The sequence below is a fragment of the Lutra lutra genome, chromosome 3 (assembly GCF_902655055.1).
Source record: "Lutra lutra chromosome 3, mLutLut1.2, whole genome shotgun sequence".
Taxonomy (NCBI): Eukaryota; Metazoa; Chordata; class Mammalia; order Carnivora; family Mustelidae; genus Lutra; species Lutra lutra.
Genome location: NC_062280.1, coordinates 92,996,746 through 93,018,081, shown reverse-complemented (window position 1 = coordinate 93,018,081; position 21,336 = coordinate 92,996,746). Strand labels below are relative to the sequence as shown.

The window sequence follows — 21,336 nt, the reverse complement described above, 5'->3', positions numbered from 1 at the left end:
CAGTAACAATGGGGCCAGAGGGATAGATTACTTTCCCAGAGAATATTCAAAGCTTCAGATAGAGTATAAAATGCTGTTGCCTTTGTCCACCTGGGAAGCAAGTTCCCAGGTGCTCAGAACAAGAAATGAGAAAGATCTTTGCACAGACAAATAGGAGCTTTAACAATGGCCAACGAAAGGTAGGACAGAAAACTCTAGGAGGGCAAAAGAACCTCTCCTCTGTTGTGAGCATAGAATGTAAAGCAAGTGAGAGCTAAATCAGGCTTAATGAGAGCTAAATCAAGGGATGTTCCTTTGACAAATTAATTTGGAAATCATTTAAGAAAAACTGTGCCTCAGCTCTTATTTATATCTGCCGGAGAGAATGGGCCATGTTCTCTCCCCTGTGTTAAATAACAAGTATTTAACCTAGGAACTAAAAGTCCATTTTTCTTTTATATCTCCAGGACCCAGGGACTTGGTTGTTAATAATTTAGCTAATTGAGTAAAACCTAATGCTTCAAATCTTGAAGCAGGGAAATAAAAATTCAAGATTTCCTGTAGATATGGGATGCATAATATTTAATGCTTCAGAGATCATTAGTAAAAGAAAATATTACAGCCACACACCCTCTGAGAGTCTAACTAATGAACGCCTCCCAGCTGCTGTTGGAAAATCAGCAGCAGCATCGGTACCAATTTCAAGACAAAGCACAGCTGACAGATGTTGGGAGGGATAAATCAGGCTGTACAAGGATTAAAATAATAAGTCCCCGGTGCCTTTTAAAGGCAGAGGTGTCACAGCAAGCTATTCCTGGCCACTTGAGTACAACAGAAAGTCGGATCCTGGGGGTCATTATCAAGCAGCCTGGTAGGTGTGTGAGCGGTATGTGACCAAAACCTAGCACAGGTTCTAACAACACCAAGTTTTCAGTGAAGAGCAGCTTTTACTGTTACTCCTGTTTTAAGGGAATCTCAAGGATTCTCCTTCAGTTACAGTGTTTGGGATCTGACGTGACAAATATGAGTAGGGCCGACAGGACAGAACACAGATGACAGCGATCCTTCATACGCATCGTAATGGGTGCTTAGCAGGGTGAGGCAGCCGGTGTCCAAAGAGTGGCAGACAACCTCCTAACTGAGAAACACGTACTTACGGGGGATCTGTTATGTGCCTGTTCCTATTTATCATTTAACAAGGTGGGGTAGGGAGACTTTTGAAAAAATACGCATGGTTAGGCTTCAATCCAAACATGCAGAAGCCCTGGGAGCTACGGGCCTCTCCTACCACATCACCCTGCATAGGACTTCATTGCAACGAGTACTCCCTTATGCTGCAACGGTGTGAAAGCATGCTAGCTATGTTCCCCTTGCGCACACCCCGTGAACTGACTGCGGGTGAAACCCGATCTGAGGCACGTGTGTCCCTCAAAGATTTAGACAATACCTGTGATGTAGCATATTTAATAAAGGGCTAGCTTTTCCTATGTGTCACAATATGATGGTTCATTTTATGGTCAACTTGACTGAGCCACAGGGAGCTTAGATATAGGGTCAAACATTCAGGGCATTTCTGTAAGAGGGTTTTGGGATAAGATTAGCATTTAAATTAGTAGACTGAGTAAAGCAGATGTCTCTCCCGAATGCGAGTACCTCATCCAGTCCACTGAAGGGCTGAATGAAAGAAAAGGCTGACCCTCCCATGAGTAAGAGAGAATTCTTTCTGGCTGATACCCTTTGAACTGGAACACTGGCTTTTCTCCTGCCTTCGGACTTAGACTGGAATGTTGGCTCTTGCCGGGTCTCTCGGGTGCTGGCCTTTGGATTGGAAAGACATCTTTGTCTCTCCTGGGTCTCCAGCTTGCCGCCTCACCCTGCAGACCTTGGGGCTTGCCAGCGTCCATAACGATGTGAGCCAATTCCTTATAATAAATGGTCCTGACTAGAACATTTCTTTGGGCTATTGGACTGTAAAATACAAGCAGATACATAAGAAGTTACATGGAAGGCAATGGCCGGCCCGCAAGGCAGGCTCTCTAAAACCTGAGGTTCCTTACGCCAGCCTTGGTTAGAATCAGTGCTTCTTAAAGTAGGAGCCACAAACTGTTACCAGTCCGAGATAAACATTTCAGTGTTTAGAAACTTTCATAGCCAAATGTTGCAACAACATTCAATCACAACATTCAGTCCTATGGTTTTTCATTTTATACATCTATTGGAACTTAAAACAAACAATAGCCAAAAATCACCACTGGCCATTTACAGAGATTGTCTGAGAAAACTGACCTAGAAAGCTTGTGTCACCTCAGACCAGTTAAATCAGAATGAGGGAGATGCGGAGCCAGAGCGTCACCTGGGTTTTACAACCCTCAGGGGATTCTCAGGTGGTGCCGCTAAATAGATCTAACGACTGGTCCCACACTGTTCCTAACCGACCAGAGCGGAAGCGCCCACCAATCAGAACCGAGCGGGCTGTACACAATCCTACTACCGTACCAGTAGCAGCTGAGGGGCAGCCTTTCTTATTACAGGATCCAAATGGGATGAATCACGTCATGAAGAGCTCTGAGTTAGTAAGACAGGTGCAGCCACGTGTGATGGGAAGATACTTTTCCAGTCCATATAGATGGGCTTTAAAGGGGTTTGAAATTGGAAATTTATAGGTACACACTGGCCGTGAAGTAGAGTAAAAGTCCATTATGGAATGGAGCGAAGATATACTGGGGCTCAAATCGTATCCCTCAAAATGTGACAACCGTCCAGAGTTAGAGACTACCATAATGCTGCTGTCGTGTCTTGTCTCCTAATAACAAAACAAAGGGATGCCTAAGCTTTTAAAATTTATACTCTGGCAGCTGTAACTCTATCAAGTGGATTTTATTCAACAGAGTAGGACCCAATCATAGTTTTGAAAGTAAGCACGATTAAGTCTTATTAGACTTTCATACGTCTTTTCAGATTTGTAAGTCATTTTAAATTCATACGACAAATTCACTTAATGTATCTTCATGTAGTGGAGATATAAAATTACCCAGGAAGCAATTATTGTTAATAATATTAAGAAGACCGGTTTCTCTGTTTCTTTTGCTTTGATTTGAGATATGGAATTCTCATACTGGAAGAGAATATATACACACGTAGACTCATACATACGTGTGTATACATATAGGCGTGTAAATTCTTAGTTATCTTTCTGGCATCTTGACACAATAATCATTCTTTTGAAGAGAAGTTTTTTTTTTTTTAAATTAAGCTGAAGCAAGAACAGTTAAGACTGCCCTTATTTTGGCAATGTAAAAGCTCAAGGAAAGTCTTCTGCTTAATCCTTTTTAGTAGATTGTCCTGAGTTATGACTTCCTGGCATTGCCATTATGACTTGAGAAGTTACCATCATCTAATTGAATTTCCCACACTATCCTGTATTTGTTCTATATCATTGCTGCCCAGACGGTCATCCTGCCTGTGTTTGAACATGTCTAGTGACAGGTATCTCCAAGACAGCCTGTGTCATCTTTAAACTCTCTATTAAAATTCATACCAGTATGAGCTGAAGTTTGTCTGCCTATAATGTTATTTGGTGATTTGTGTTCATTCTTTCTTTCTTTCTCTCTATCACTCTCTCTCTGGAGTCCTAGAGAAGAATTCTCCATCTAATAAATATTCCAACAGCTGAGGACATCTGCAAATCAGCCCCTTTTTAATTTTATTTATTTATTTATTTATTAGAGAGAGAGTGAGTGAGAAAGCACAAACAGGGGGAAGCAGCTAAAGGAGAGGAAGAAGTAGGGAGCCTGATCTCAGGACCCTCAGGGCTTGATCTCAGGACCCTGAGATCATGACCTGAGCTGAAGGCAGAGGCTTAACCCACTGAACCACCCAGGTGCCCCATTCAGCCCCTTTTTAGACTAAATGCCTCCACTTGATCAATCATAAGCCACCCTTCGATTCCCATACCCATCCTGGAGACTTCCCTCTGATTACAGTCCTACTTCACAGCACACTGACTGCTCACCCCTCGTGGACTCTTCTCGGGCACCCACCTACTTCTCTTGAGTTGTAGGAAAGACAGCTATTTGTCTCCATCTTGTTTATGTCAGTCATATTGGTCATTTTAATTATGTAATAAAATATTACATAAACCGATGAAATATGAGTGAGGAAAGAAAATTATGTAAAAATTAAGTCAACTGCTTGGAGAAACTTTTTGCAGATGAGTCTCTTAAAATATTGCTGCTAAAATAAGTGAAAGCAAGAGAACTGTAACAGGAAAAAAGGTAAAAATTATAGAACGATTTGAATTGATTGAAAGATATCTTTAGGTATGTGCTCCATTAAAAAAAAAAAAGGAGGAGTTAGGAATCTTAGATAATTCATTAAGAATGGGGTTTATTTATAATGAGAAAATAAAAACGCCAGTGACAGGACCCATGTTTAAGGGGATGATGTTGCAAATGTTGTTAAAACCAATGAGAAAACACACCGAGCCCGTGAGGATGGGAGTCTGCCACCAACCACAGGCATGGCCATAGCTGTATGCACTGGCTGAAGGTACGAGCCACCCCCCAAAGGAAAAGGTTTGACCCTACACCAAAAAAATCTGTGGAAGAATGAACACTTATAGTGTCATTTAAAAAGTTTAATGCACATTTGACATTCTTATGAATCACTCCTGAAGAGCTTCTACTACACCATGAGCCAGAGATGGTATCTGAGAAAACGGTTGTCTGATCCCAAAGAGCATTTGCTTGACATCTGTGTATAGTGCCTGCAAATGCTTTATGCTATCGCTGTTCTCTTACTAAATACCAGAGTCTATTAATATAGTCTAGGATTGCATAAGCATTCTGGAAAGCTCATGCACATTTGAAAAGCGTTCACCATATTGATGACTCACAACTTTAGTTTATTTCAGCTAAAACTTTTCCATACTTGCTCACTATACATCCTTCATCCTCTGGTGGTTGTTCTTTCTATATCCAAGTATCCGACTTCAAAATGGTCCCTCTTAACTGTTTCCTTGTGGATTTGGCCCATCATTCTAACCTGCTGAGCTCCATTGGAATCCTGTCATCCAACACATTTCCCCTCTCTCTCTGAGCCTCATGTCATCAGCTAATTTAATAAGTAAGACTTGCGTCTTCTCTGCCCTTTTAAAATCTGACCTTGTCTGAAGGCTCCCTGGGCAGTCAAGCTGGTAACTATAGATACTTCCTCCATTTCTTCCTCACTGGAATAATTTGTGATTACAGTCATCACGCTGGCTGTCCCAAGATGCCAGGGCTGTCTCGAGCACGAATGCATGTAGTCTAAACACAGGGCATTTAATAAGTGTGTTTAAAGCAGAGAATTTAACTCTTTTTCTGGCATAGGATGACAAGGAGGGCCTATTTGGGAAAAAAACAAACAAAAAAAACAACAAAAACAAAAACAGCTGCTAACTTCCCCAGTTGTCATCCACACAAACCGCTTTGTGACGATCACCAAAGCCATGAACCTGAACGCGGGAGAAGAATGAGCATAGACTAGTTAAGGTGTTTTAACAAGTATCTGAGCATGCAATTCAGCCAGCGCTATTTCTTGCACCATGATTTGAACATCGGAGAAGACTGTATTGATTGCTTAAATCTAAAAATAATTTCATTAATGGAGGCAGATATAATGTGATTTAATATGCAAATTAATGCTGCACTCACTGAAAAATACTAAATCACCCCATTTAGCAATTTGACTGAAATTAACTTATAAAATTCAAGACAAATTTGTTTTCCTTCATAATCTTACTGAAAACTCTTGAAAGACAATAAATGTCTTTGAATGCTGAATATTCGACACAGCAGTCTAGAAATAGGCCCAAACTAATGTGAGGTATAGTGCTCATTACTCTTTGAATGTTGTTCTAAATTAAGGAGACAAGTTGTAGAAAAGTTAACTGCTGTGAACTGGAAAACCTCCAATTAAGTGGTTGGGTTCCAACCTCTCTTTGACTCAAAGGCTGGAGGACATTTATTAAGGCGCAGGAAATTAAGAATGAAAACAAGGGCTGGTCTGGATAACAAAAACCCCTGATTCACTCTCTCCATGTTGACAAAATAGACTCTATGCCCACAAACCTAGGCTGTGTCCACGCACCCGCAAACCAATTTGAAACAAAAACAAGTGAGTATTTAAATTTAAACCAATTATGACAGCAAAAGCTGTGTTCTCTGGCATTCTACCAAACAAAAGCTGCGGAAACGGGCACTTAAAATATTCCACTGGTCCCCATGTGTGTTCTAGCAGCAGGGATTGGCAGTGGAGCTAACTGTAATCAACGATGAAGCTATTGAGACCCCACAGGACTGACTCTGGGAGCTACTGGAGGGAAGCTGGAATGAGGGCTGTCAGTTCCCATTGTGGGTTATGGTGGGACAGAGGGCGCCTCCCATCCTCTCAGGTAATAGGGGCAACTGTGGGGTCCAGCATTCCTGAGGCAGACCCCTCAGGAACGACAAGTTCAAACTGCTTTTCTCTCTCACTCTTCACTCTACAAGCAGCCTTTGCATCTTCTCTTAAAAAAAAAAAAAAGTTTTAAAATTGTGGTAAAATATACACAACATAAAGTTCACCATTTAATGATATTTAAGTGTATATAATTTAGTTGCATTAAGTACATTCACATTGTTGGGCATGCAAGCATCACCAGTATGTCCAAAATCTCTTCATCACCCCAAAGAGAAATGCTGTAATCATTAAGCAATAAATCTATTCATCTCAAGGCCCTGGTAACCTACTTTCTGGCTCAAAGAATTTGCCTCTTCTAGATATTTTTTATAAGTGGACGCATATGATATTTGTCCTTTTGGGCCTGGCTTATCTTACTTAGCATAATGCTTTCAAGATTCATCCATGTGGTAGCATATATCAGAACTGTATTCATTTCTATGGCTGAAGAACATTCAATTGTACTGATGTACCATGTGTTGTTTATCCATTCATCTGGTGGTGGACACTTTAGTTATTTCCACCCTTGGCTACCATGAATAAATTTTTCAATGAACATTAGTGTACAAGTATCTGTTTGAGTTCCTGTTCTCAATCCTTTTCAATTTTCCTATTTTTCAGTATCTCGAAGTGGAATGCTGGGTCACATGGCAATTCTATGTTTAGCTGTCTGAGGAACCGCCAAACTGTTTTCCACAGCGAATGCACCATTTCACATTCTCACTAGCAATGTACAAGAGTTCCAACTTGCTGTTGATCATGAGACCCAAGCAGAGGGGTTAGTTCACCCGCGGGTTACTCTCAAGTTACCTGGCATCTTTACTCCACCTCAGATTCTGTAAGATACATTTTTCTATAAATTATTATCGTTTACCAGCCCTTCACCTACAGTTCTCCCCTGGAAGTCCACTCACTGAGACCTCCTTTTCTGTGTCTCAGATGAATCACTGCCCCATGAACACAGCCTTTATTCCCTCACTCTCCATTTGAAGTGTCTAATACACCTCGAATGCATCTAAATGGCCCCGGGGTTAACACTGATCCAAATTGGCACCCATCCCCCCCAACCCCTCCTCAGGCTTTGCCTGATCTCTCTTGGGCCACTCAGCACTTTTTGCTGAGATGCTCCCTCCTCCTTAGTTCCATTCCTCTTGCTGCCCTCTCCCGGGAGCCAGCTTCTCACTTACTAAAATGAAGTGAGATGCTCCTTTGGACTCTGATATTGCACAATGCTGTCTTATGACTGGCATGATTCTATTTAAAGATCTTAGCCAGAGAAAGGAGGCTGACTAATTAACGAGCCCTTCCAGAGGAATTTCCTTGGTTTCTTCTAGCATTTAGGCTTTCCTTTCAGTCATCCATCTGCCTCCATCCTACCTGAGGCCACAGTTACCTCATGATAACAGCTTCCAAACTTGTCTGAACTTGTCCCTTGACCTCTAAACTGCACCTCTGTCAGATGCACATGACCTGAGCTCAGGAACCGGTGCGTGTGTGTCGGTATGTGCACTGCAGAATGTCATTACATGAGTTAATTCCGCTGAATCCATCTTGTCGACTGCAATTATAGCATATCTTTTACAGCACAAATTCTTTTACTCAAACTCTTTAATTGTTCCTTCGTTCCTACTCAGTATGATTCAAACACCTAGTTCTAGCGGTTCAGTCCTCCCACAGTGGCCTAACCCACCTTTCCCACACCAGTTCCCACTATTTCCTAGCAGCTCTGATCTGCACAGCCCAGGCATGTCCCTCTGCATCTGGCTCATGACACGGCCTTTGGGTTCCCATTCACCAAAGCCCTTTGCTTAATGAACCTCTACATTTGTTCAAGGGTTTAGTTTCTGTAGTCATTCCAGTTAGAAGAGAAATATATATCATTTGCTAGTCTCGTGTCTTTTGTAGCATTTTGTGTATGTTTTAGCTTGATCTGAAGCTTGATCTAGTGAGCTTGGGGTGTCACTACAGGAGAGCAGATGGCTGTCTGTCAAATGGTTTCAATCAGGAGATCTTGGGGCATTCACCAATGTCAGGGTCTAATTGTTAGTATGGTAGGTGGAGAACCTGACATTGAGCAGTGCATGCTGGGCAGAATTGTTTCTTAGGAATGGATGTACATTACCTGAGCTCACAGAACTGGTGTGTGTGTGCAGGTGTGTGAGCACTGCAGAATACTATTACATTATAACCTACATGGATAGAAGCATAAGTCACATAGGTAGGAAGATTCTCCCCCTGACGGATAGAATTAAACTGGAAGCCAATTTATAATCAGAATATTAAGTGAGTACAGAATCATAACAAGGTGCTGGTTCACTGAAGGGATTCATTCCTCTGTCCCAGGATCTGAACTGCTTATCTTTGGCCGGTGAGCATTGGAATTTGGAGTTCTCTCCTCTCTGGGCTGACTGCCTTCTCTTGATTAAGTTTTACTCTCACCAGCCTAAATATAATTCACCACAGTATCACCCCACCTGTTCTCCTCCCGCCCTCCATCCTCCATCCGTCCTCCATCTTGATATTCAGGCACCTGTGAGTCTGGTTTTACTTTCCCCAAATCCACAGCAACGTCCTATCTTTGGTTTATCCTCAAATCAAGTTCAACCCTGTGAATGTAGCTGCGTGTATCTTCCTAGGTTAACTCTGAGAAAGCAAAGCTTATTTCCCCCATTCTTTATGTTCTTAGGTATTAGTTTACTTTTCTGCTATGCATTGACTACTCTGTGCCACCGAGCAGAAAATCCATTGCACTGTAAGTACTTGGGTTCAGCCCTTATTTCCATGTATGAATGGAAAACTCCTTGAAGACAAGGTCAATGTCTCCTATATCTGTCTACACCCTACACGGCTTACCATACAGCAGGTATCCAGCCAGTACTACTGAGTAAAGGAACAACCAGAGACCATCACAGTAAACACTCTGTGATAAATTCCCTCTAATTCTTCCTTCTCGCAGCTATGTCTACCATTACTAACTGTTTGGAGACAGTTTTATATGCTGGTTGTTTAAAAAAAATGCTCTGAATGAAAAAAAAAATTAAATTAATTATCCAATGCTTCCAAGCCTTACATAGTTTTGATTACATACATTATCGCTGCTAATTCCAAAGCGGTTTCCTACTGGGAAAAAACTGGATTGGGAGGACACTCAGGATTTACCCCCACCCTGCAAGGTGGCTCTTCCTGGGAGCTGCCGCTGACCTTGACTGCTGTCCTTCTTCTTCTTCTTTTTTTAAAAGATTTTATTTATTTATTTATTTATTTATTTGAGACAGAGAAGAGAGAGAAAGAGAGAGACTGGGGAGGAGCACAGGAAGAGGGATAAGGAGACTGTGTTAAGCCTGACGCTGGGTTTGATCCCATGACCCTGAGATAAGGACCTGAGCTGATATCAAGAGGTGGACATCCAACCCACTGAGCCACACAGGACCCCCAACTGCTGCCCTTCTTATTGAGGTCTAACCTGCCTCCATTCAAGTAGCAAGCCTCAGAATGTGACAGGAGAGCTTGCTGAATGCTCTTGGCTCTGTGGCTGACCCAGTCTGAAGAGGAACCCTTATCCACTGGGAGTAACAGATTAAGTTTTTTTTTTTGTTTTTGTTTTTTTTTTTCCTTCCGCCATCTTTAGAAGCCTGCAAATGAAGGGACACAAAATAAAAATGGAGTGAACTCTGGTTACAGCTTTGCTGCCTAGTACTGGGTTATCCGGTGTGTTCAGTGCTCTTCTCCTGATTTCAGTGAGGGAAACGGAATGAATAAGAAATGAGAACATGAGAAATTCAAAAAACCCTTTCTAGAGTGGTTTAACTGCACTTAAAGTCAACTATAGAAGCCTTTTTTTTTTTTAACTTGCAAAATTAGTGCAAGTAAAATCTCCATTTGCCCAGGATCCCAAGAGAAATGTCGTCACGACGTGTGACGGTGTTCTGCAATGAGGCTGTGGGTCTGGACAATAGACTGGGACAGGATGGTGGGCCCAAGGGATCCTTCCCAGCCTTTTGTTTCGCACGGACTCACAATGTACTCGCCAGGGGAATCCAATGTGTTTCTTATCAAAGCTTTCGGTTTTCAGTGTGAATTACCAAACAATCCTCCAGATACTGATTTTTATCTCCTCACAAGATAAATTTTAGTTCCTACTGGCACATTCCTAGTCAGTGCACCACTCTCGAATTATGTAAAATCAAAACAGAACAAAACAAAAAAGCTATAGTCAGTAGAACAAAATAGGCCAGGAAAATTAGTGAGAAGAGTTTCTTTCTTTTTCGTTGTATTTATAAAAGTACAGGAGCTTAAATATATGTCGTAATGCAATAGGTCACTCATTTGGACTATAATAATTGGTTATTTCCAGCCTCAAAATTCACACTGGAATAAATTAAATTTATTTTCTATCCCTGCTTCTCTCTCTTGCTGTGTGTGTATGTAGGCATGTGGTGGGATGGGGTATACTGAATAAAAGATCAAATAAAATCTCACCATGAAATCCCTACTAGTAGGATAGTTTTAGATTATTGGTTCCCTATTTTAAAAGACTCATTCATTCATTTTTTTTTTCATTCGTTCATTCAGCAAATAATAAATGTTAAGTGTCTGTCAGATACCCTACTCCATGCTGAATATACTCTCACTTAGTAAAATTCATATCTTGAATTTCTTTGGCTTCCTAGAAATGGAGCAACCCTTCTCACATTAATATAAGACTCCCCTATTCCCAGCACCTTAGGAAGAAATTTCAAGTCTTTTTGAAGATCATGTGCTAGGAGAATGCCAGACTTTTCTAAATGCAGAGGCAGGAAGCAGGCTATGTTCGCTTCCCCACAAACTGGAAATGGCATACTTTGCTGTTAATGGCCTGATAAAAAGCAAGAGGTGAGGTGCTGAAGAATTAGGTCCACCTCTGAGACAATGGTGTTAAGTCATTTGGATTACTTTACTTCTACCATGTGCAAAATAGCACAAAGACAAAGGTCTAGCACTTAGAAGAAATTAGACCATGTACTAAAAGAACCTGACTTCATGCCACACATTATAACATCTGAAGGCATACCCATATACAATATAGACAGATACAAAGGTGAATGCTGATACTTCTTTCTTTTCAAATTGTTGATGTCCATTAGCATAACCTCTATGGTTTCTTTAACCACAAAGACACAGAAAATCAGAGGAAGCATTACATATGTGCCATAAAGTTACTTGCCAAGTCAGTTGAAAGGCTTATTAGCACATTTTTGTCACAGTTTTTAATGAAAATCCATAAGACACTGTGGCCAATCAAATTAATTTAGGAATTAATTAGAGATGTTAGAAAAAGAAATGTTGGACTGATACAAAGACATCAGACAGAAAATTATTTTCACTATATTAATATGATAACCAGCTGATTACAGTTTATCCTAATCACCAAACACATTCTCCCTTGCTGTACTGATTTACTTTTGATACAATCATTCTTGGCTCCCCAGAACAGTGCTGAAATATTTCATTACAGTAACTGCTTCCAGCAATATGGTGGACCATAATTGTTGGGAGGGACCCTCCTACAGTAGAAACGACCCTAGCTGGGGCATGCTTCCTGGTGGTCACAGAACCCCAAACCGCAAGCAATTTGGGAGTGGGAACGGCAGGGAGGGGCAGGGTTGCCCTGAGGTCTCATGCCATATATTAGATCTTAGGCCAACATCATAGACAAGCTGAGCCTGAGAATCCTGCTTTGAACTCTGACTCTCAGAGGGACCAAGAGGTCCCAGGTTGGTAGAGACCCTTAGTTCACAGCAGAAGCAGATATGGATACTCTCTTGGCTGAAAGCATCCCCACGGGATCCCCACAGAGGAAGTGCAAACAAAAAGCTTAAAATCAAAGAGCTCCAAGCATAAGAGAAGGCAAGCTCCAAGCATAAGAGAAGGCAAGCTCCAAGAAAGAGTTAGAGCAAATGACAAGGAATAGAGGTGACCCTCCAGGACTGCAGAGACTGGAACTGTCAGATAAAGAATGTAGAACAGTTACATGTGAACAATTTAAAGAATTAATATGGGAATTAAAAAAAAAAAAAAAAAAGCAAGAAAGAAGGAATTACCAGGAATGACTTGGTAGGCTTGTAAAGGAATCAAACAGAAACTCTAAAAATGGTAAGAATTTTTGGGAAGAAAAAGGAAAAAGTGCCATTTGGATAGAGCTAAAGAGAGAAACAGGAAGAGACATCTGAAGAAAGTATCAGCATAGAGAGAAAAAAGATAGAAATATGAAAGAAAAGTTTAAAAATATGAAGTGAATAAAAAGTTCTACCATAAGTCTAAGTAGAATTTCAGAAGGGGAAAACAGAAAGAATGGAAGAGAAGAAATATTTGAAGAGGTAATGACTGAGAATTTCCCAGACCAAATGAAAGACACCAATTTACAGATAATAACTGAAAGGAAATGAGTAAAACAATTCCAGGAGTAGACCTATCATAGTGGAATTCCTAAATCAATGACAAGGACATGAAATCTGAAGCAACAAGACTGTTCTCTCAACTCTAGGTATGCTCATTTGAACATGCTGAAAATAATATTTCATTGTAGTCCACTACAGTCACTTTATTTTTAACTAGAGTCTCTGTATTTTGATTATAATTGACTATAAGCTAATAGCTCTCTTGGCACAAAAACACTTACCTATTAAGTAGATTTAGGATTTGATTTTTCACTCTAAACTCAATTTCAAAAGAGCAGAGATTATTTTATATTAAACACATACAACTATTCCATTCAGTTGTTTAGAGCAGGGTTTCTCAGTCCTGGATACAACTTAGAATCACTCGGGGAGGTTTTATGAGGTAAACAATTGTGCACAGCTGGATGAAGTGTAACAAAGCAACACAGTCCTGGTGCAGGCTGACTTACCAAATGTTTTCTGATCGGAGGGCAGAATTCACCTGTGACAGTGTTCAGGCTTCTGACAGGCTTCCCAGTAGGGCATGCTGGCTTGGAGTAGGAAGGAGGCTGGGCATCCCCCAACAGTCAAGGAAGAAAGGCCTTATTTGGATGGTTAGAGGGTTTTCCTGTTTTTCCCCTTTGCTCTCTGAAGTAGACAGACATGTAGGGTTGCCCAAATCTCCATTTCTGTTCTCTCTCAGGTCCTGTACATATATTAAGCCCCTTTCCCAATCCATCAGCCACTTGTTCATTAGAGAATAGGGCTTCAGTCCCTGACCAGATTGCCCTGAACGTATCCAATCTTGTCTGATACTGGCAGCTAAGCAGGGTTGAGTCCAGTTAGTACTTGGATGGTCTTCAATATTCAGGGCAAAACATCTCATGTCAGCTCTGGAGGAGCCTCTGTATATTGGGGTAGGGTGAAAGCCAGCAAGGCAGCTGAATTGGCTCTTCTAAATTTAGTTCTTAATCTAAAAATCTTGGTGTTTTTCTGATGATCTACTCTTGCCATTGTCCTAATTAGCTTAGACTTTACTTGGAAGCTATCTTCCTTTTTGTTTTTTGGGTTTTTTTTTTTTTTTTTGAAACATTTCGCAGCATTCTTTTTTTTTTTTTTTAAAGATTTTATTTATTTGACAGAGAGATCAGAAGAAGGCAGAGAGGCAGTCAGAGAGAGGGAAGCAGGCTCCCTGCTGAGCAGAGAGCCCGATGTAGGGCTCGATCCCAGGACCCTGAGACCATGACCTGAGCCGAAGGCAGAGACTTAACCCACTGAGCCACCCAGGTGCCCCCCCTTGGAAGCCATCTTGAGAAGAACTTCTTTCGTCTCTCGTGTTTCTGGCTATAGTTCTTCCTGTCCTGCTTCCTTGCTCCAAAATTTCTTTAAACTTTCCGGTCCACTGTTAACTCCACTTTTATTTTGCTTCGCTTTCTTTTCATATCATTTTGCCTTATTGCATTGTCTTCCTATGCATATATCATTATTTCTGTGAGGCTATGGGGAATGGGAGGCAGGTATTTAGTGCTTTTCCAGGCACTGATTCATGATCTCTTGGCTAGCCCCTGATGATCAATCAGTTCCACCAAATTACCTGACATAGCTATAGTTCCTGGTTATAGAACATAGTGAAGGAAATGTTACATAGTGAAACAAATACTGGACCAAAGGTCACGAGGTAATGGTTCTGTTCCCCACATGACCTTAAATTTGCTATGTACCTATTTTTAAGTCACCTCATCTTTCTGGGGAGGTTTTTTCATGTTTGTTAGTTTTTTTTTAAATTTTTTGAAGATTTATTTATTTATTTGAGAGAGAGAGAGAGCTCACAAGGGAGAGGGATTGAGGGAGAGGGAGAGAGTCTTAAGCAGATTCCTCAGTGAATTGGAGCCCACTGTGGGGCTCAGTCTCAGGATGCTGAGATCACGACCTGAGCCAAAACCAAGAGTTGGAGGCTTAACTGACTGAGTCACCCAGAGGCCCCTGTTTCCTCATGTTTAAAACTGAAGGGAAATTTGTCAACACTTTCCAAAATTAAAAATATATTGTTTTAATGCAGATTCTGTCTTTAGAGGATTTATTTTGCAGGTATAACTGCACAGGTACAAAATGACAGTTAGATAAGATTACTCATTGCAGGGGCGCTTGGGTGGCTCAGTGGGTTAAAGCCTCTGCCTTCGGCTCAGGTCATGATCCCAGGGTCCTGGGATCGAGCCCCGCATCGGGCTCTCTGCCCAGCAGGGAGCCTGCTCCTTCTCTTTCTCTCTCTGCCTACTTGTGATCTCTGTCTGTCAAATAAATGAATAAAATCTTTAAAAAAAAAAGATTACTCATTGCAGGATTAAGGAAAGGATTCCTTCCCCTAATATTTGAAAGAACTCAAGTGCTTCAGATTGATAGGGAAATAATTAAATAACTATGGTACATCCACACAGTGGAATACCATGAAGCTCTCCAAAAGCAGGGATCTTTCTATACACTGATAAGGAAAAATCTGCAGGACATATTATTAGATGAAAGAAGACCAAGTGAAGCAGCATGTACATCATTTTACACCTATTACCTGGCAGAGATACACTTAGGTCTTTACACCAGATGAGAATTGCCTGAAGAACTTCTACAATACTCACCGTACGGCACCTCAGGTCAACCTAAAAGATTCATAAATATGAGCAGGCAACAGAAGAGCAGCAGGAATGTGAGTAAACAAAAGAGATCCAAAATGTCCTTAAAAATTCCAAATATTATCCTCAGAAAAATTAGGGATGCTACTGTACCTATGAAACAAGAATTTTTGGAAATTATAGTTTGATGGCTGAAATTTAAAAATCAATGGACCACCACATTCTAATGGTGTTAGAAACCATGTTATTGATTTGGAAGCACAAGCAAAGAAGTTTTCAACAACCTAAAACAACAAACAATCAAACAAAAGACAAGAAAAAAAGAAAGTTGACTAAAAGAAGTTCCAGGAGAAGACAGAAGAGAGAGGAGATAATGAAAGAAATAATGTAATAAAAATATTCCTGACTGAAGAAGCGTAAGACCTCTCACATTGAAAGTCTCACTGAGGTAAGGCAGATGGAAAAAAATCCATGCTTCAATATGTCCTGTTGAAATCTCTGGAAAGAAAATTTTTAAAAATTTCCAGAGGGAAAAACAAATGATGTTATTTATAAAGGAAGGAGAATTAGATTAATAGTAGATTTTTCTATTAGCCACACTGGACACTAAAGCTCGAAGGAACAAAGACTGTCCAAATCCTCATTGGGATAATGACTATGAATTTAGAATTCCATATCTAAACTATTATTTATGTAACATTCTCAGTCATACAAATTCCCACAAAGTTTGTCACTCTCAAAAGCTTTCTAAAAGCATTATTCAATAAGGCTCTCCAACAGATCAAACAAAAGAGAAATAATGAAGAAAGAGTATGCGATGAGCCATAATGGTAACAGTTGACACGACTTAGAAGAAGAGAAAAAACTCAAAAGAAATTAAAAGAAACCATTAGACCTTCAGGTTTGGGGTATCACCCTTTGAGTGGCTGGCGATTAGTATCTTAACATTATCTCTCTCTCTCTCTAAATCCAACAACATAATTTGTTTTGTAATAAATATTGATAGGGACATGATCTCATTAATGTCTCTTAAATCTAGGTTAAAAGCTTTGCATTGACTGATAGACTAAACAAGTAATACATAATCATGGTCACAGAACAGCAGACGTAAGGAAGTGGAGGAAATTGGAGACTGAGCAGAGACTCACTAAATGGTGTAGTTTCTGTCTCAGGAAGGCAATAGCTACTCTCTGAAGTCAAGACAACAATAAAATAAATACACAAACAAAAACAAAAAGCAAAGAAAGAAGAAAATGTCATTTAAGCTGCAATGGTAATCTCAGAACTATGACACAGACCCATTTTGTGTTTATCCCTGGGGAAGAATGTTAGAAATAGAGCCATAGGGAACTTGACTTTTCATTTTTGTTCCTTCTGTATGATTTGACTTCTAACAATATATTAAAGACATCCCTATCGATAAAGGGCTACTTAAATAAATTGAAGTTAGAATCATATAACAGAATACTGTGTGTAGCCTTTGGAAAGATTGAGATTTGCCAATATATATTTTCGCAGAATGTCATCCACAATGATATATTTAATATAAAAAGTATATAATTTGCAAAATAATATCATGTCATGCCCTTTAAGGTAAAAAAAAAAATCCATTTGCATGTGTATAGGTAAATGCACATCAGAGTGTTAAGGAGGAGGAATTATAAACTGAAATTACAAACTTCAGCTTCCATAAAGATGAAGGAGTCTTTCAGTATTTACTTTTATGATCTCTGAATTGTTTTAATGTTAGGAACATGTAATATACATTATGCAGTATGTAAATATTACTTTTAAGATAAATTCTAATTCTTTCAAATTACAAAGGTAATATGTGTTGTAACAAGTCAAAAATATAAATTTATAAACATATGGTGCTATTCTTCCTTTCTACAATTAAAATGAAATTATTAAAATTAAAACTATTTTTTTATTTTGATAACAAAATAATGCCAATATTATTTATTAAATCAACTTTCTATTTCCCCCGGAATGAAAATGCTCTCATTATCATATAGTAACATCCCACATTTACTTCTACATGTTTCTTGATTTGATCCTATTCCATTGCTCTATTTATTTCTTCTTGTGTAAATAGCATTTTTTTTTTATTACATTAGCTTTAAAGTAAATTCCAATATCTGGTACTACCTGAACCATCTCATTATTCTCTCTCTCTCCTACACTCTTGAGAATTCTTGCATTTATTTTTCCATATGAACTTTCAAATCACCTAGTCCCACACAAAAAAACAAATCTATTGAATTTTGGGGGAATCACATAAAACACACTATCAGTTATAAAAGAATTTAAACAAAAAAAGCAGTATGTTTAAATCAACAGAGGTCATTTGAAAGGACAATGCAAAGCAGGTGTGCTGTTGAGTGTATGAAGAACACCAGCATTAGTATTGAAAACCATCTTCTTACATAAAACTAAACCCTCAGTAACAGAAAAAGGTATGCCTATGAACTTCCTCACAGGCAGGCCGGAGCAAGCATGAGTCTTCGTGGATGGCTGTGTTCATAGACCTGTGGTCATCATAAACCAAATGAGCAAATTTCCTTGAAGTGTGTGCATCTGTTAGCCATGACTGTGTGGTGAGGGACAAGGCCACACAGTCAAGATGAGGACTGACTGCCCCAAAGCTGTTGGTGTTCACACATAATTCCTAGTCACGCTCTTTTTCACAGATAATTAATCCTATTTCTGCAACTGCAAAATTGATGACCCGGGTCACTGAGGCACTGTAGCTGCTAAGAGAACGAGACGACTCTGCCAGAAGGGGCCTGCCGTCTTAGCAGGAGATGGGATGACAGGCACAGATGCATGGCACCCAGCATGGTAGAAAGACGGCACGCACTGGGGTCATAGCAAGAAAGCGGGGCTCGGATCCCTGTTCTCCCATTGTTTAGTCATGGGGTCTAGGGCTCTCTGAGCTGCACTTCCTTTATCTGTAAAGTCTGGGCTAAACACGCTTGCGAGCAGAGCTGTTGTGAGCAGGAAGCAATGTGTCTCATTTATGTTTATGGACAAACACCACCTGACACGTCGCAGGCTCTCCATAGACGCCAGTGTTAATGACAACAGACAGGAATCAGGCAGAGAAGATAGTGATTTAGAGTGTCCAGAATGGAAGAAAGTGTTTATTTATTTATTTATTTATTTATTTTTTTAAAGATTTTATTTATTTGACAGAGAGAGATCACAAGTAGACAGAGAGGCAGGCAGAGAGAGAGGGAGGGAAGCAGGCTCCCTGCTGAGCAGAGAGCCCGATGCGGGACTCGATCCCAGGACCCTGAGATCATGACCTGAGCCGAAGGCAGCGGCTTAACCCACTGAGCCACCCAGGCGCCCCTGGAAGAAAGTGTTTAAATGTGACATTGCATGATGTATACAGGGCCTTATGAATACTTTTTTGTTGTAAAATTAAAAGTTGTCAGAGAGGGCAAGCCTGGGCAGAGGGCTATGAGGGACGCAGGATTTCAATTAGCAAGGGCCTCATGTGCTAGTGTGCTAGGTCAAGGAATCATGATTGTAGATGACAGCAGGTTTTTTTGTTTTTGTTTTTGTTTTTCAAAATGGAATAAAATAGTAAGATTCATGTCTTATAAAGACCCTCCTGGCAACAGTACAAAGGATTTGCAGCAATACTGCAGGCAGAAGATCATTTTATTTCAAAAGAAGCATTTAGACCTGGGTTTTTTTGTTTGTTTGTTTGTTTGTTTGTTTTTAATTGCAATGGGTGAGATATGATGTGTGCAGGAAAAAAAGCTCCTAAGAAAAGAGTATGCTGAATAGCTAGATAAGTGACTGACACAGGCTCTGGGACGAAGGAATCCTGTGTTGTGTTCAGTCTTGTTCCCTCATCCTTCTTTCCTCTCCTGCAAACCTAAGACTGACAAAGGTGTAAACCTCCCCAGGCTGAGTAACCTTGTCAGCAAGTGGGTAATGCTGGAAGTCTGCAGGATGTAGATGCAGCAGGTAGATACATAAGTGTAGTGTGCTCTGAGCATCCTGCCTTTATTGAATGTGCAGACCCACAGGAGCGATGGATGGAGCATAGTTATTTTTGCTTCAAAGTCAGCATCTTGGTGTAGCAGGGAGCACACGGGCTGCAGAGACTGCCTGACCAGAGGCTGTGGTCTAGCTGCTCCATGCACGCTATGGGTAAGTTCATGGCTCTCAAACTTAATCTCATTTGTTGAGATTAATCTCTTTCATGAAATTTACATACGCGTGAACGTGGATGGACACAATAAACAAATATACACCAAAGAGGACATGTGTTGTAAAGAGGAGCAAAGCAGCACGAGGGGCTAGAGGGTAACTGAGAACAGCTTTTTGCGGAAGGTGGTCATCGAAGGTGTCCTTCGCTAAGTTTCCACCTGAGCACAGGCTTGCAGGAAGCAAAAAAAGTGAGTGTTGAGGCTATTTGGAAAAAAGAGAATTCTGGAGGAACCTGGCTGACTTAGTGGGTTAAAGCCTCTGCCTTTGGCTCAGGTCATGGTCCCAAGGTCCTGGGATCGAGCCCCTCATCGGGCTCTCTGCTCAGCGGGGAGCCTGCTTCCTCCTCTCTCTCTCTCTGCTTGCCTCTCTGCCTACTTGTAATCTGTCTGTCAAACAAATAAATAAAATAAAATTAAAAAAAAAAAGAGAGAATTCTGGACCTAAAAAGCAGCAAGTGCAAAGGCCTTGGTGTGGAAGCAAGCTGGGTACAGGGCAGGAATGCTGAGGAGGTGAGTATGATCAGAGTACAAGACCGTGGACGTGGAACAAGCATGTGGGATGTGTGGGCTGCGTGGAGGCTCGGCCGGTCAGCACAGATAGGCGTCCAGCCGGCCCCGCTCTGAGTGGTTAGAGACAGGGGAAGCCGTCCTGAGCAGAGCAGGGGCATCAACTCACTTTGAGCAACACGAGGCTGCTGGGCTGAATACTGACTCCAAGCGTGTCAGGAGGAGAGAACATTACAACCACCAGGAGATCTGCGATGGGCCACACAATGAAGATGAGACTAGGCGGGGAAGGGGTGGTAGAATGGTTATATTCCACTTTCAGAAGTGGAATTTTCTAGAACCACTTTTAGAAGATAGTCCTGGCAGGATTTGCTGACAGGTGGTTAAGGTGTGATCTTCGGCTCAAGAAATTTTGGCTGGTCTTATAAGAATAAAACGAAGTTAAAAAAAAAATTCCTAAAATTCGATAGTTGCTCAAGAACTCAAGTTCACTTCCATCTTCCTTGGAAGTTCTTTAGCGTCTCCAGCTGTTCGTAGGCAGAACATAGTTAAGAGCGTCACAAGTCGTGGGGGGGAGGGGAGGAAGAAAGAACACTATGAAACCCCACATCAATTAGATTTGAGTTTGGATTTTTCACTAGAAGTTCCTTCTTCATCAGTAGATGCCCAAATTTAAAATGGCACAGAGAAGGAAGAACACAAGAAAGCGGGGGTGGGGGTGTGCAGGGGAGCACCGTATAGCCCTTCTTCACTTCTTCAGCTCCTACCTACTGCCTCCTGTGTCTCTGACTGCTTGTTTTCTGGGTGAAGAAAAATGAAGACGTTAAACACCACATTACTTGATATCTATCACTAGGGCAAGCAGAGACAACTGCTCGACGCAAGATATTTTCCTTCTCAGAACAACACTGAGGAAATTCATTACAGGATTTCACATTAAAGCACAGCCAAGCCAAGCCAACAAACAGTGTTTCTCAAGGCTCAAAGCCTTAATCCAAGTAGCTTTAATGAAGCCTTGAATAGCAACAATTGACAGTGGTAGTGGATTTCGTTCCAGAAAGAACCGATGAAAAAAAGAAAGTCATTGAACATTAGAAATACTGG

At 40.7% G+C, this 21,336-nt stretch overlaps 1 protein-coding gene and 1 pseudogene across 1 annotated transcript in view; one reads left to right on the top strand and one right to left on the bottom strand.

The window, feature by feature from the left end:
• NXPH2 (neurexophilin 2) overlaps positions 1 to 21,336 on the bottom strand; it is a 114,970-nt gene that overhangs the window by 35,849 nt on the left and 57,785 nt on the right. The window lies entirely within an intron of this gene.
• LOC125094928 (tigger transposable element-derived protein 1-like) overlaps positions 2,313 to 21,336 on the top strand; it is a 35,483-nt pseudogene continuing 16,459 nt past the window's right edge.